The following is a 15,801-nucleotide window of genomic DNA, read 5'->3' as shown; positions in this document are numbered from 1 at the left end:
TTTTTTTTTTACATTATTTTTAAACGAAAAAACCAACAGGGGGGTCTTAGGTTTAGGCACCAACAGGGGGGTCTTAGGTTTAGGCACCAACAGGGGGTCTTAGGTTTAAGCACCAAAAGGGGGGTCTTAGGTTTAGGCACCAACAGGGGGGTCTTAGGTTTAGGCACCAACAGGGGGTCTTAGGTTTAGGCACCAACAGGGGGATCTTAGGTTTAGGTACCAACAGGGGGGTCTTAGGTTTAGGCACTAACAGGGGGGTCTTAGGTTTAGGCACCAACAGGGGGGTCTTAGGTTTAGGCACTAACAGGGGGGTCTAGGGGTTAGGGGTAGGTACAGGGAGGGTTACTTAGGCACCAACAGGGGGGGTCTTAGGTTTAGGCATCAACAGGGGGGTCTAGGGGTTAGGGGTAGGTACAGGGAGGGTTACTTAGTAATTTTTTTTTTAAACGTTATTATACGTTTCACTATTTAAACGAAAGATTAACGTTTTTACAATTGCCGATTTAATGCACATTATTTAATGATTTATACCTTTATAAAACATTAATTTTAAACGAAAAACAGTACAATATTTTTTTAAACGTTATCCATGCTTATCGTTAAAAACCCGGCGCCCTTTTTTCCCAGCGCCCCTTTTTAACGTACGCTTTGATCTGTATACCGGCATTTCTCCCCTGCAACGGACCCAGAGTTTCTCTCCTGTACCTCATGCAAGGCAGTTGTGTTGAGTCTGTGGAAGAGAAAACAGCTGAGGGAGTCCTGTAGTGAATGCAGGTCACCCTACCATGCAACAACCAGTAATCAGAGAGGAAGTACTGTTTATCTAGAGTGACCCAATGCTCTCTGCTGTATGCCTCTTTCGGTTGCTGTATTCCTCTTTCGGTTGGTTGAATAGACCCTTCAGACACATACTGGATGTTGGATCTGATGCAAACTGCACCTTTGTTGGGACTGCTGCGATGTGTTATACAGCCTGTGGACTTCTAACATTTGTAAGCCTACTGAGACTTTGTAACTTGTGTTTTATTCCTTGTACAGCTGGGAATTGTAGCTCCTCGGTGAAGGGGGGAGGGAGATAGCAATAACATGAGTGTTTTGTGTAAATTGCGTGCCAAATAAGTGCACTGCAGCCGGGTTCTGTTTAATCTGCTGCTGTGTACTGTGTCTCTTGGTTCTGGTATCCACGAACTTTCACACTATACTCTTTTGATTGCAGTAAGTGCAAAGCCCTTGGATCGGTTCACACTATGCTGGATGCACAACAGCGTATCTACTAAGGATACAACTGTAGTCCGTCACATGTCAATCAGTCCACCATTGTGCATACAGTCCATTCACGCCTTTATTTGGTTTAATTTTGATGATTATGGCTTCTAGCTTATGAAACCCCAAAATCAAAATCTCAGATCATTAGAATGTGAAAATGTTCAATAGTCTAGGCTTAAAGTGTCAGACTCTAATCAGCTAAGTAATCTAAAACACAAAACACCTGCAAAGGGTTCCTGTGAGAAAACGCGGAAAAGCCGCCGCGAGTACTCAGAGTAAGGCGGCTAATTCCGCGCCCAACATGGCAGCTGGCGCGCATGGGCCTGCATCCACTAGCCTGACGGAGCGCGGAGAAACCTCCGCATGCCAAGTGAACAAGGCGGCGGATTCCGCGTCCGACGCGGCGGTTTGCACGCATGGACCGACCACTAGCAGTATGGTTGAACGCGGAGAAACCGCCGCATGCTCTGACAGCGGTGCGGCTGGCTCCGCGTTCAAACCAGCAGATACATTACAACACATGTCTGGTGTGGCTGGGACTGATAGTCCACACAGGTTCAGAAGGACGCGCGCGCGCGCTGAGAGGCAGAGACTTTATGACAGTCAGAAGGGTGTCAGCTGATCCAGCCGGTCAGCTGACAATTCTACCAGGTTTCATTGGTCCAGCACTTAGGGGAGGCGCAGGAGAGCGCTGGTGTATATATACTGGGTGCTGGTCATTTCTCTGGTGTCTGGCGCTGCGATCACTACGTGGTAGCACTCAGACCTTGTCAGTATCTGTGATATTATCTGTTATTACTTCAGACTAGTTCCAGGGTGTTGATGATCAAGGAACTCACACCCAAGACTAGGGAACTGTATTACCAATCTGTTATTACTTCAGACTAGTTCCAGGGTGTTGATGATCAAGGAGCTCACACCCAAGACTAGAAAACTGTATTACCATCCTGTTATATATCAGACTAGTTCCAGGGTGTTGAGAATCACGGAGCTCACACCTAAGATTAGGCATTGTTATTATCTGTTATGACTTTCTGCTTTCCTGACCACTCTCTTGATCTCTGATTTGGTACTTCGCTATATCTGATACTCTGTTGCTGAACCCTGCTTGTCTTAGATTCCGTATCTGTCTGCTGTATCTGTATCTGAGTTGTCTGTCTGTTACCGACCTGGCCTGTCCGACCTCGAAAACTATCTTCCCTGTTGGAAGATAGTTCACAGACCTGTCAGTGACACTTCACCATTGGTGTCACTCACTCTCTGGTCCTTCCCACTCTCAGCCTGGCTCCACCCCTTGGGGAGCATCAGACCTTTGGAAGGAACCTGATCTCTAAGCAGTATCTCGTACTGCCTAGCACCCTCTATACGGGTGCTCTCCTCAAAGTATTACTGTTGCACCAAACACTCATATTACTCAGGTGTCCAGAGGTTAGAGATATATCTGATTATACTGCAGATCATCAATAATCGGGTATATATCTGTATTCTCGGTGATACTGCAGATCACCGGTAATCAGATCCTCTCTGTGTTACACCGATCGTTACAGAACGCCAGACCAAAAAGCAAATGGACGCACACACTGACCGTCTGGGCACACTTACCACTTCGGTGGATACCATCAACAAAGTGCTGGGTAATCACCGGGCATTAATTGACACTTTGTCCGGGTCTTTACAAACCCTCCAGACGGCTGTGGATGAAGTGCGATCCCCTCCTTATACAGACATATGTATGCCTGTACCTGAAAAGTTTTCTGGTCACAGATCTGATTTCTGAAATTTTAAGAGTAGAGTGTTATCTTACTTTGAGTTGAGACCTAGATCTTCAGGAACTATGACCCAGAGGGTCACATTTATTAAGACTCTGTTAACAGGCGATTCTCAGACCTGGGCATACAGTCTACCTGCTGGAGACTTAGCACTAACCTCTGTAGATGAATTTTTTAAAGCTATGGCAATTGTGAGAATCCGCTTAGCTGCCTGCGCAGGCAGGCAGCCTTTTGACCATTGTTTAGGTTTGCATGCTGCAGGACTCTGGAAAGGAGACCTTCTGTCAGTTTTGCAGCTTGTGCTTGCTGAGGAATTTGCATACGTTGTCATGCAAATTGCCTGGCCACATTCATTGGAGGCGTGTACTATAAGTACTATGTGTTTCCCACAATGCTTGGCTGGTCATAAGGAGTCTTCCTGTGAAACACTCTGGAGAGTGTCAGCCTTGCTCATTGTTTGTATATCAGCTTAGAGTAATCCCTGGAAACTGCACTGGGCAGGTTTCCTTAGTGCAGTTAGGATTGCTTACCTGTTTTGTTTGTCTGTTGCGATTTTCCTGTCCCAGCGGTGGTCGACAGGAAATCGTTCTGTGTGTCTGGGTGCTAACCGGAACAGCGGTTGTTACTGGTAGCCCCTTCTGTTCTGCTACTCTGTACCTGGATCGCGCTAGCCACTTCACTAGTGCTGTGGATCCTTCTGTTCTGCTACTCTGTACCTGGATCGCGCTAGCCCCTTTACTAGTGCTGTGGATCCTTCTGTTCTGCTACTCTGTACCTGGATTGCGCTAGCCACTTTCACTAGTGCTGTGGATCCTTCTGTTCTGCTACTCTGTACCTGGATCGCACTAGCATCCTGCGCTAGTGCTGTGGATCCTTCTGTTCTGTCTTCCTGGATCGCGCTAGCCACTTTCACTAGTGCTGTGGATGCTATCGTTCGCTTATTCATGTTTTCGTGTGTCTGTCTTGTCTGCTACGAACGCTTGCTGGAGGCTCGGTGAGGTAACCGTTAAGCAAGCGCTCGCGTACTCTGTTTCATGTTTGTCTGTCAGTGGTTAGTTAGGCGTGCTTGTCTCTATTGTGCTTATCATGTGGAGACCGCGCATGAACGCGTGCACTGTTGCGAATGAGTGCGGTGTTCGCGTTCAGTTAGCGTTTGTTATTTTCCGTATCTCCTCATTGTATGATTTGCTGTGCCTTTGCTATCCTCGTATTTTGTTCTGATCTGCCTTGTGTCACTTTTGGCAATCGCCTTTCTTGCGGTTGCGTTTCTGTTTCGTATCTGCTGTTGTGTGTGCGCTGTCGCGGGGTGGCGACTAGATTGGCGCACACACATACAACCTGTCCCTTTGTTCGTTCTCATTCGCAATCGCTTCTCTTGCGATTGCGTTCTGCACTTCGTACAATTCCTGTCTGGCATTTGTGGAGGTACAGAGTATTGGTTCCTCTGCACTCCTCAGCGCCATCTGCCGACAGGAATTTCCCTCTACGGGTGCGTAGCACCTTTTGCTGGGTTCCTGCAATTATACGCTTGTGGAGAATTTCCACCGTATCAGCGCACGCGTTGTGCGCTGATCACGGAGAGAATTCCACAATCGTTACAGCAATAATTTACGACGATCCAGACATTGCCTCGACTTCTGAGCGGAAGCTCAAGTTATTGCGTCAAGGCAAGAGTCCGGTCGAGGAGTATGCTGCTGAATTCAGAAGGTGGTCAGTATCAGACAGGTGGGACACCTTTGCTCTGATCTTATGTTAAGTCAGCCTGAACCTAAGACCATTGATGAGGCCATTTCATCGGCCATCAGGATCGACCGTAGGCTACGCTATCAGAGACAGACCCGGGGTAGAAATCATGTTAAATTGGTGTCCTACGCTGCGCCTCCTGTGACTTCACCTCCTCCCGTTTTGCCTCCACCCGAGCAGATGCAGATTAGCCGGTCAAAGTTATCTCAGGTGGAGCGAAGACGCAGGATTTCAGAGCAGTTGTGTCTTTATTGCGCAGAGGGGGGGTCATAGAGTACAGAATTGCCCTAAGAAATCGGGAAACGCTACTGCCTAGGTGTAGTTGGGGGTAATACCCTAGGCGTACAACTTTTACCCCTAGATGATAAAAGGTTGCTTCTTCCTTGTACGATTACATGGGAAGATAAATCTGAAGTCACTGAAGCCTTCGTTGATTCGGGCTCAGCGGCTAATTTTATGGATTAAGAATTTGCTAAAAGATTGGGTATTCCGCTCACCCTGGTAACACAACCTATCCTGGTTACGGCAGTGGATGACTCCCCTCTGCAACGTAGCCGTCCCCTGTCTCAGACACCGGAGGTGGGAGGCACTATAGAAGTGCTGCATAGAGAGAAGTTGCACTTTTTTGTGTTACACATGACAACCTCCACCATTATCCTCGGCATGCCTTGGTTACACCTTCACTCTCCTCAGATTAATTGGGCTACTGGTCAGCTAAATAGATGGTCAGCCCATTGCTTCCATCATTGTTTAGTGAAGGTGACCTTGGGTCAGACCAGGATTCATGTGGAGGGAGTACCGGAACAATATTTCGAATTTTCAGATGTGTTTTGTCCCAAGGCTGCAGATAAACTACCTCCACATCGCCCCTTCGATTGCCCCATCGATCTCCGATCTGGTTGTATGCCCCTAGAGGTCATCTCTACAATTTGTCTGGGCCAGAGAAAGTGGCCATGCGAGAATACATTCGTGAAAACTTAGCTAAGGGTTTCATTCGCCCTTCCCGGTCGCCTGCCGGAGCAGGTATCTTTTTTGTAAAGAAAAAAGACGGAGGCCTTCGGCCATGCATTGATTACCAGGGCCTGAATAAAATCACGGTAAAAAATCGCTTTCCATTGCCTTTGATAGACGATTTGTTCACTCAGGTCACCAATGCTAAAAAATTTTCGAAATTGGATTTGCGGGGCGCATACAATCTGGTACGGATCAGAAGGGGCGATGAGTGGAAGACGGCCTTTAACACACCCGATGGGCATTACGAGTACCTGGTGATGCCCTTCGGGTTGTGTAACGCCCCGGCCGTCTTTCAGGAACTCATTAACGAGGTATTCAGAGAGGTGTTGGGTAGATTTGTCCTGGTATATCTAGATGATATACAAATCTTCTCAGATAACCTCTCTGAGCACAGGGGTCATGTCAAATTTGTGCTGCAAAAGTTAAGACAAAACATGCTTTATGCTAAATTGGAGAAATGCATTTTTGAGGTAACATCTGTCACTTTTCTGGGTTACATAATTTCCACCTCGGGCCTTTCTATAAATCCTGCCAAAGTCTCTGCTGTACTGGAATGGCCTCAGCCAGTGGGACAAAAATCTCTCCAGAGATTTTTAGGATTTGCCAATTACTATAGAAGGTTCATAAAGGGGTACTCCACAGTCATAGCACCCCTCACCAGTCTCACAAAGAGAGGGGCAGATACCAACCACTGGTCTCCCGAAGCTCTAGCTGTTTTCTCCACTTTGAAAGATTTGTTTTGCTCTGCACCCATTTTGAGACACGTCGACACCTCCTATCCCTTTATTGTGGAGGTGGACGCCTCGGAGGTCGGGGTAGGGGCTGTGCTGTCTCAGCATTCTGGGTTGCAGGGAAGATTACACCCGTGTGCCTATTTCTCCCGTAGGTTTTCACCAGCAGAGAAAAACTACGATATAGGCAACAGGGAGCTCCTAGCCATTAAATTGGCCTTCGAAGAATGGCGTCATTGGCTAGAAGGAGCAGAGCATACGATTACCGCTTACACTGACCACAAAAATTTGGAATACATTGAGGGGGCTAAGAGATCGAGTCCCCATCAGGCTCGGTGGTCACTGTTTTTCTCGAGATTCAGATTTGTAATTACGTACACTCCGGTTAGTAAAAACGTTAAAGCAGACGCTTTGTCCAGATGCTTTGAGGCCAGAGACAGCACAGCCCTCAGACCCAGAGACTATTATCCCACAGAGAGTAGTATTGGCAGCCACAGAGACCTGGAAAGACTGGATGGAGACTTTAAGTCCCTTCCAGCAGGATGTCCCTGAAGGAAAGCCTGAAGGGGTGATGTTTGTACCACTGCCTTTTCATCTCCAGATATTGCAGATGTTCCACTCCCACAAAAATGCTGGACATCCTGGGGCCACTAGAACACAGGACCTTGTTGCTAGGTGTGCTTGGTGGCCTTCATTGGCAACTGACTGCAAGGAGTACGTTAGAGAATGTGCAGTATGTGTAAAAAGCAAACCCTCCCGTCTGGCACCTGTGGGAACGTTGTAGCCTTTGCCCACCCCGAGTGAACCATGGACCCATTTGTCCATGGATTTTGTGGGTGAGCTTCCGAGGTCTGAGGGCATGTCGGTCATTTGGGTGGTAGTTGACCGTTTCAGCAAAATGGCCCATTTTGTGCCCTTGAAAGGACTCCCCTCGGTCCAAGAGTTGGCCGATCTTTTCATCATCCACATTTTCCGGCTGCATGGCATTCCGGAAAACATTGTGTCAGATCGTGGAGTCCAATTTATGTCTAGATTTTGGAGGGCATTTTGTCATCAAATGGGCATGGAACTGTCATTCTCGTCGGGCTACCACCCACAGACCAATGGTCAGACTGAGAGAATTAATCAGTCATTGGAGCAGTTTCTAAGATGTTATGTTGCTGATGCGCAAAATGATTGGGTCAAATTCTTGCCGTTTGCAGAATTTGCGCACAATAATCTGAAAAGCTCTTCCTCTGGATTTTCCCCGTTTCAGGTGTTAACTGGAAAGTTGCCTAAGTTCTCTCCACTGCCAGTAGCTTCCACTCCGTTTCCAGCTTTGGAGGCTTGGCAAAAGTCATTTAAGAACATTTGGGGGATCGTGAAAAACAATTTGGAGAAGGCTTTTCAAAGTCAGAAAGGTCAAGCTGACAAGAAACGTTCCATAGAGTGGAAGTTCCGATCAGGAGACTTGGTCTGAGTGTCCACGCATCATTTGACCCTGAAACAGCCCTCGCCCAAGTTAGAACCCAGATTTGTGGGCCCTTTTCCAGTGACCAGGAAGATCAACAATGTTACTTATGCCATTGATCTCCCTGCCAGCATGCGTGGTGTAAGATCCTTTCATGTGTCCCTGCTTAAGCCAGCAGTTCATGTAGGTTCCACTCCTCCTCCTCCTGTGATGGTAGATGACCAACCTGAGTACGAAGTAGAAAAGATTTTAGACTCTCGTGTTGTACAGAACTCAGTGCAGTATCTAGTTCACTGGAAAGGGTATGGTATTGAGGAGAGAACATGGGTACCTGAGTGTCGCATGCATGCAGATAAATTAAGGAGGGAGTTCCACGCGTTATATCCTGAGAAACCGGGTAGGAGCTGTCCGGAGTCCACTCTTCAGGGGGGGGTTTACTGTGAGAAAACGCGGAAAAGCCGACGTGAGTACTCAGAGTAAGGCGGCTAATTCCGCGTCCAACATGGCAGCTGGCGTGCATGGGCCTGCATCCACTAGCCTGACGGAGCGCGGAGAAACCGCCGCATGCCAAGTGAACAAGGCAGCGGATTCCGCGTCCGACGCGGCGGTTTGCACGCATGGACCGACCACTAGCAGTATGGTTGAACGCGGAGAAACCGCCGCATGCTCTGACAGCGGTGTGGCTGGCCCCGCGTTCAAACCAGAAGATACATTACAACACATGTCTGGTGTGGCAGGGACTGATAGTTCACACAGGTTCAGAAGGACGCGCGTGCGCGCTGAGAGGCAGAGCCTTTATGACAGTCAGAAGGGTGTCAGCTGATCCAGCCGGTCAGCTGACAATTCTACCAGGTTTCATTGGTCCAGCACTTAGGGGAGGCGCAGGAGAGCGCTGGTGTATATATACTGGGTGCTGGTCATTTCTCTGGTGTCTGGCGTTGCGATCACTACGTGGTAGCACTCAGACCTTTGTGTCCAGAGGTTAGAGATATATCTGATTATCGGTGATACTGCAGATCATCAATAATCGGATATATATCTGTATTCTCGGTGATACTGCAGATCACCGGTAATCAGATCCTCTCTGTGTTACACCGATCGTTACAGTTCCTATTTCATATATTAGTTTCACCTTTTATTCTTCCTGGCGATATGATTATTTCTGGATTTTAGGTTCTTTTCAGCACGTTTCAGGCCCTAAAATCAGGAAAAAAACATGATGCCAGAGTCTCTGCAGAAGCCCCTGCTCTCACTCACCTCCCTGGACTCCAGCGTTGCAATTTTCCCTCCGTCCTCCGAGTGGCACTGTACCTCTGTAGTGAGATCACTGACGGCGATCTCACCAGAGTGATTCAGAGCCTCGGAGAATAGGAAGGAGAATGGCTACCGACGTCTGGATCCCCCAGGAGGTGAGTAAAAATGCCAGCTGTGCGCTATACTCTGCATTGAGCTCCTGGTGGCTAGCCCACCAGGGAGGTTAATTACTGAAATAAATGAATTTTTGCACAATTATCACATTTTTTGAGTTTCAAGTGTACGTGTTTGGTAATCATCTTGCATGGGGGTAGGGGAAGATGCACACTCAGAACACTATCAGGTGACACCGTGTGGATCTCTTTTAGTCATTTTAATTGTATTAGTATTCTGATTGATTTATATCTGAAATGTTAAAAGTGCCAGGCTGGGTTTGTACCCTAGCTTTATACATGTGTAAGGTGCTCAGGCAAGATGGTCTGATTTGGACAGTCCAAGCAGTCCTCCCCAGGATATTTATAGGAAAGACTTACATATATTGCTGCACTGTTGTTTCTGGTTTAGGGCAAATTGTAGGTTTGCTCCTAGAGAGAATTCTTATCTTTAAAGAGAACCCAAGGCGGGGTTCTGACAATGCAATCCACGTACAGAGGCTGGGTCTGCCTATACTGCCCAGCCTCTGTTGCTATTTCAATCCCCCATAAGTTCCACCTGTGCTCTGCAATCCCCCATAAATTACAGCTGCACTGTGCGGGCTGTGTTTACATCTGTACTGTCACTCTGTGTGCTCCCCCGCCTCCTGCATAGCTCCTAACTCCGCCCACGTCCCTTCCCTCCAATCAGCGGGGAGGGAAGGGACGCGGGTGGGGACCGGAGCTATGCAGGAGGCAGGGGAGCGTCAGACTGACAGTACAAAGATAAACACAGCCCGCTGTGACACACTGTGTGTCGACACCACGGCTGTGATTTATGGGGGATGACAGAGTGCAGGGGGGCTTAGGGGGATTGAAATAGCAACAGAGGCTGGGCAGTATAGGCAGACCCAGCCTCTGCATGTGGATTGCATTGTCAGAACCCCACCTTGGGTTCTCTTTAAGGTATAGTTAGTCACCCAAATAGCATCGACAGCATGAATAAAGCACTGCTGTAGGATAAGTACAAAGACACTGCAGACTTCCTTCACACTGTTCCTGATCCAGAGCCTAGGTATTTATTTGGTTGTTGGCTCCACCCACTTTTTCTAACTCTGACAGTAATTTAATGACCACGTTTATGAGCTTTTGGGTCCTTGGCATCAATAATTTATATTTTCCCATTGGAATGCAAAAATCTGATTGGCTGTTTGTGGCTCCACCTGCTTTTATGAATTTGATACCCAGTCACCCAATGACCAACTGGTCCAAGTTTAAGAACCTTGCAATTAACTGTAAGAATGTCTGCAATTTAAATTTTCACAGTAGAAAATTAGTGGTTTTTTTGGCTCTGCCCACTTTTTGTAACCTTGACACACAGTCACTCAATGACCAAGTATATGATCTTTGGGGTCGTTGTTGGTATCAATAATGTTTAGAATGGAAGCAGTTTATCAAGCAAATAAATCTGATTAGCTGTTTGTGGCTCTTCCTCTTTGCTGAATTTGTACCCCAGTCACTAAATGACTGACTGGCTTTTTTTTTTTTTGCAGCAGTTTTAATATTCCCCTTGAAAATCAATAGGTGAATTTTGTTTGGCTGTTGTAGGCTCCACCCACTTTCCTGAATATTAATCCCAGTCACCTAGTAACCAAGTATGCCAAGTTTAAAAAACCTGCGATTAACAGTCTAAGAATGGCTGCAGTTTAGATTTTCCCATTTAAAATGAACGACTGATATTTGATTGGCTATTTTATGCTCCACCCATGTTCCCTGAATTTTTTACCTTGGACACCAAGTGACCAACTGTGCCAAGTTTGGGGACTCTGGCTTATTAATGTGAGAATGGCAGCCTTTTACATTTTTTGCATGGATGTGAATGGGTGAAATCTGATTGACTGTTTGTGGTCCCGCCCAGGCGTTCAGGGGGGGGGGGGGATACGAGACCCCAGAACATATCTTCCCAGGTAGTAAGGGATCTGTATACCAAGTTTTGTTGAAATCAGTTAAGGCGTTTTTGAGTGATGGCGGCACATACATACATACATACACACACATACAGTACATCAGATTTATACAGTATATAGATATGTGCATAGTGGCAAGTTTTTCATGGATAACTGATGATGACGAGTAATTAGCAAAAAATGTACTGTAATTTGTTTCTCATGAGTAGAATCTTTTTAGTAAGAAAGAGCAGGTTTTATATTTTCTGATATCCAGTAAGATAAAGTGCAGATATGTCAGTGGCGTGTAGATGGGCGTAAAGTTAAAAATGGCGCAGGTTAACAAAATGGCACACTGTTCCGCCGATAAATGTATTATAAAACGCTTTTTACTGTTTTAATGTACATACATTAATGTTTATTACATTAATAAAAGCATGTGATTTCCTGATAAAACCACAGGCCAAGATGGGCTGGTTGGGTACTTCATTTTGTACAACTGTTCAGGAAGTTACTGAGCACACCATACTGTATATTCAGCATGCACTGCACAAGCTTTCTACTTCTGTCACTTGTAGACTCAGGCCCAGTGCACACCAAAACCACTAGCAGATCCTCAAAACACTTGGAGCAGATTTCAGAGCGATTCTAGGCATGTTTAGAGACGTTTTCTAAACATGCCTAGGTTTTTTGGGAGCGTTTTTGTGTAGCAGATTACTAATATTGTTACAGTAAAAGCTGTTACTGAACAGCTTCTGTAACAAAAACGCCTGGAAAACCGCTCTGATCTAGCGGTTTTTACAGAGCGGTTTGCATGTTTCCTATACTTTACATTGAGGCAGAAACGCTTCTGAAAACCGCAGGAGGCACGTTTGCGGTTTGCTAAAAACCTCAAACCGCTGGTGTGCACCATCCCATTGAAATACATTAACCAAGCGTTTACACAGGCGGATGCAGTTGGTGGATCGCTGCTAAAACCGCTTGATGTGCACTGGGCCTTATTTGGCACAGCTTACAGGAAACGTCCTGGCTAGGTCCTTAAGGTGGAAGTCATTTTCATAACCTAAATGACATCCTTGAGCAGCTTGCTCGTAGAGAACATGAAGTTTCAAGGCTGGTATGACGTTCAGCCCCGCGATCCCATCTAACTTACTCCAGTACCATCGTGGGTTAATCGCCTCCGATGGCTTGTAAGACTGTGAGCGAGCTGACGTTAAAAGACAGGTTGCTGGGTCGTCAAGCAATAATGCAACACCATGCACCAATCATATCTAATCAGGCACCGTTACCATTCGGGGAATAGTTGCATCTCATGGCTTGAATTACCGTGAACAGACTGATGCCAGAGATTGGTCGCACAGCTGCCGGCAATGTGACGTATGCGCAGGCACCCTCCAATTCCTGTTCCCTTTGCCGCAGTTTACCATTCAGCCTCAGACCCTGAGGAAATCCTGAAGGCAGTCAGCATTGCAGGTAAAGTAACCTTTTGGATTGGTTGGTGAGTCCACACACAGTCCAATTTTGATTGTATGTACAATCGATACAATCTGTGATCTCATAGAGGCTAGGTCGCTGCCACCAATCCGCAATAAAGCATGCAAATACGCTAAGTCTAGCTAAAATCCTGTAGGAAAAAGGGTTAATACACAACCTTTCTAGAGATAGCAAAACTAACCATATTAATATCACAACAGTTATGGCAATGTGTAACGAATGCGGAATTATTTCCGTGGTCAGCGCACAAGATGTGCGCTGACACTGCGGAAATCCTCCACAAGCGTGTAATTTGTCAGAACCCAGCTTGGGTGCTATGCACCTGTAGAGGGCAATTACCACCGGCAGATGGAGCTGTGGAGTGCAGACGAACACAGCCTCTGCACGGCTACAGATGTCAGATGGGAATTGTACGAGTTGAAGCAATGCAGGGCAAGATAGCCCTTAAAGGGAGAGAGCACAGAGACAGAATGTATGTCTGTCCACCAATCTAGTCGCCACCCGGCGACGGTGAACACACAACAGTGAAAACCAAGTGGGAAAGCAATTGCAAGAGATGACGATTGCCAGCAGCAACACAAGACTGAATAAACAAGATGGCGCTATAGCAAGACGCCACGGCACACAGGGCTCCGGCTCTTTTTCTTCTGCTGCCCTTCCCCCGTTGTCCACTCGTCTTTCTGGGCGGGATGGATTCCTCTCATCCAGGGGACACAGGCAGGCCAGGTGCCGGCAGTCATGAACAGCCGCTCGGTTTGGGATAGGGCCACCACCCACGTGGCTGGCCGCGGATCCCAATGCATGCCCATTCTCTGCTCCGCACTCCAGCAGCACCCGCCGCTGTGGCAACCCAGGATGCCCAGCTACCACGACTGGGACATGGCCGGGTGCAGGACACCTGAAGCAGGCCGGAGGTCACGGGAGGCCGCTCGTTTTGAGATTGGGCCGCCACCCACGTGGCCGGCTGCGGACCCCCATGCACGCCCCTCCAGCGAACTATCGCCACTGCCAGTGACAAAGGCAGGCCAGGCACCAGCGACCACGAGGGGCTGCTTGTTTTTGGGATCGCCTCCCCTCCCCAGTGGGAGCCGCTCCGCCTGTGCAGCCATGGAGGACCAGGCTGCCGCTGCTGAGCCTGCCGCGGGAGCCGCCGCTGCCTTTTATCACAGGTAACGGTTCTGGGAGCCGCAGCCAGGAGGTCCAGGCTGCCGCTGTCACCCAGCCGGGACACATCTACCGGGTCGGGGGGGCCGGAGGAAAGCACAGCAGCACAGCAGCCGTCATCACAATCATCACCAGCCCCCTTCGGATTATCGGCTGGGGGGGGGGGGGGGGGGGCGCAGGCCAGGAGCAAATTTTTGCAAATCTGTGTGGGAGCCTGGACTGTTATGGACCATGTGGACTGTTTAACAACTATGGGGACGAAGGGTCTCTATGTCTATCTCTCACTACATGTGGGGGGTCTGGAGGGCTGCAGGGCAGAGAGCGCCGCTCAGTTTGTGGCTGGCAGCTCCATTCGACATAGCTCTTGGACAGACCCCTCTGGTCTTTCTTGTCTTTCTCTCGTCAATGTGCAATGTGTTTTATGTAAGGTATGCTCTCAGGAATGCTTAATGTTTGTCTACTGTATTGTTTTTTAACATGTGTAATGCATAACGTATGTTTACTGTACCATCACCGACCCTGTTTGTGCCAAAAATAATTCCGGGTACAACTCACCGTTGTACTTGGCGAAATAAATGATTCTGATTCTGATTCTGAATAAGCACAGAGAAAGAATGTACGTGTGTCCACCAATCTAGTCGCCACCCAGCGACTGTGAACACACAACCAGTGGTGCTCAGCAGAGCTCGAATATTCGAGTAGCTCGAATATTCGAGCTCTTTTCCAGCTATTCGAGCTCGGTATTCGAGCTCCGAATAGCTGTAGCTATTCGAATGGGCTATTCGCGTACACTCGAATAGCCCATTCACTATTCGAGCTATTCGAGCAAACGGCGCTATTCGAGCTCGGTACCGAGCTCGAATAGCGTCATAGCCCAGATTGATGTCCTTAGAGCCAATCAGAGGGCTCCCAGGCCCTCTGACGGCAGCCAATCACAGAGGGGGACCCTGGCCAGCCCCTACCCTATAAATAGCGGCCGCCATGTTACGTTTCTCCGTCCTTGCCTGAGACTTGCATAGAGAGAGAGTTGCTCCTTTGTGCTTTGGCTTAGCAAGAGCTTTATTGTGGTCATTTACCTAGCGTTTTTGCTCACATACACCTCCTATACACACCTATATTGTTGTTAGTTAGTTAGACATTGTATTTTAGTTAGTAACTTTTGTGTTACATAGAGACAGGCCAGCTGCTGCAGGCTTACAGCTTTAGGCCTCAGGGCCTGCCTGTGTGGGCAGCTGTCCTCCTGTCCTCTGTTTATTTCTCTCTATTCTATACCAGTATTTCTGCTGTCCTTTACTACTGATTGTATTAGTATTGTAGTTATATACTGTAACTGTACTAGGACACTCACTGTCACTGTTCATAGGCTACTAGCTGCTCCTGCGTGTGTGCACTCACTGTCTGTGTACACACACTACACACACTCTATTTCCAAGTTCTGATAACTGATTGATTATTGTAATTGAATATTGTAATTAGTTAGTTGTACTCACTGTTACTACTTACTGTACTAGGAGTCTAGGACACTCAGTCACTGTTCATAGGCTACTAGCTCCTGCGTGTGTGCACTCACTGTCTGTGTACACACTACACACACTCTATTTCCTTCTGATAACTGATTGATTATTGTAATTAGTTAGTTGTACTTACTGTTACTACTTACTGTACTAGGAGTCTAGGACACTCAGTCACTGTTCATAGGCTACTAGCTCCTGCGTGTGTGCACTCACTGTCTGTGTACACACTACACACACTCTATTTCCTTCTGATAACTGATTGATTATTGTAATTAGTTAGTTGTACTTACTGTTACTACTTACTGTACTAGGAGTCTAGGACACT

The 15,801-nt window shown here is 47.5% G+C and overlaps 1 protein-coding gene across 1 annotated transcript in view; it reads left to right on the top strand.

Moving 5' to 3' along the window:
• Window positions 1-15,801, top strand: part of LOC137504539 (UDP-glucuronosyltransferase 2A1-like) — a 168,638-nt gene that overhangs the window by 50,468 nt on the left and 102,369 nt on the right. The window lies entirely within an intron of this gene.

Source organism: Hyperolius riggenbachi, chromosome 1 (assembly GCF_040937935.1).
Source record: "Hyperolius riggenbachi isolate aHypRig1 chromosome 1, aHypRig1.pri, whole genome shotgun sequence".
Lineage (NCBI taxonomy): Eukaryota > Metazoa > Chordata > Amphibia > Anura > Hyperoliidae > Hyperolius > Hyperolius riggenbachi.
The sequence above is the reverse complement of the archived record's forward strand: the minus strand, read 5'-3'. Positions and strand labels throughout refer to the sequence as shown.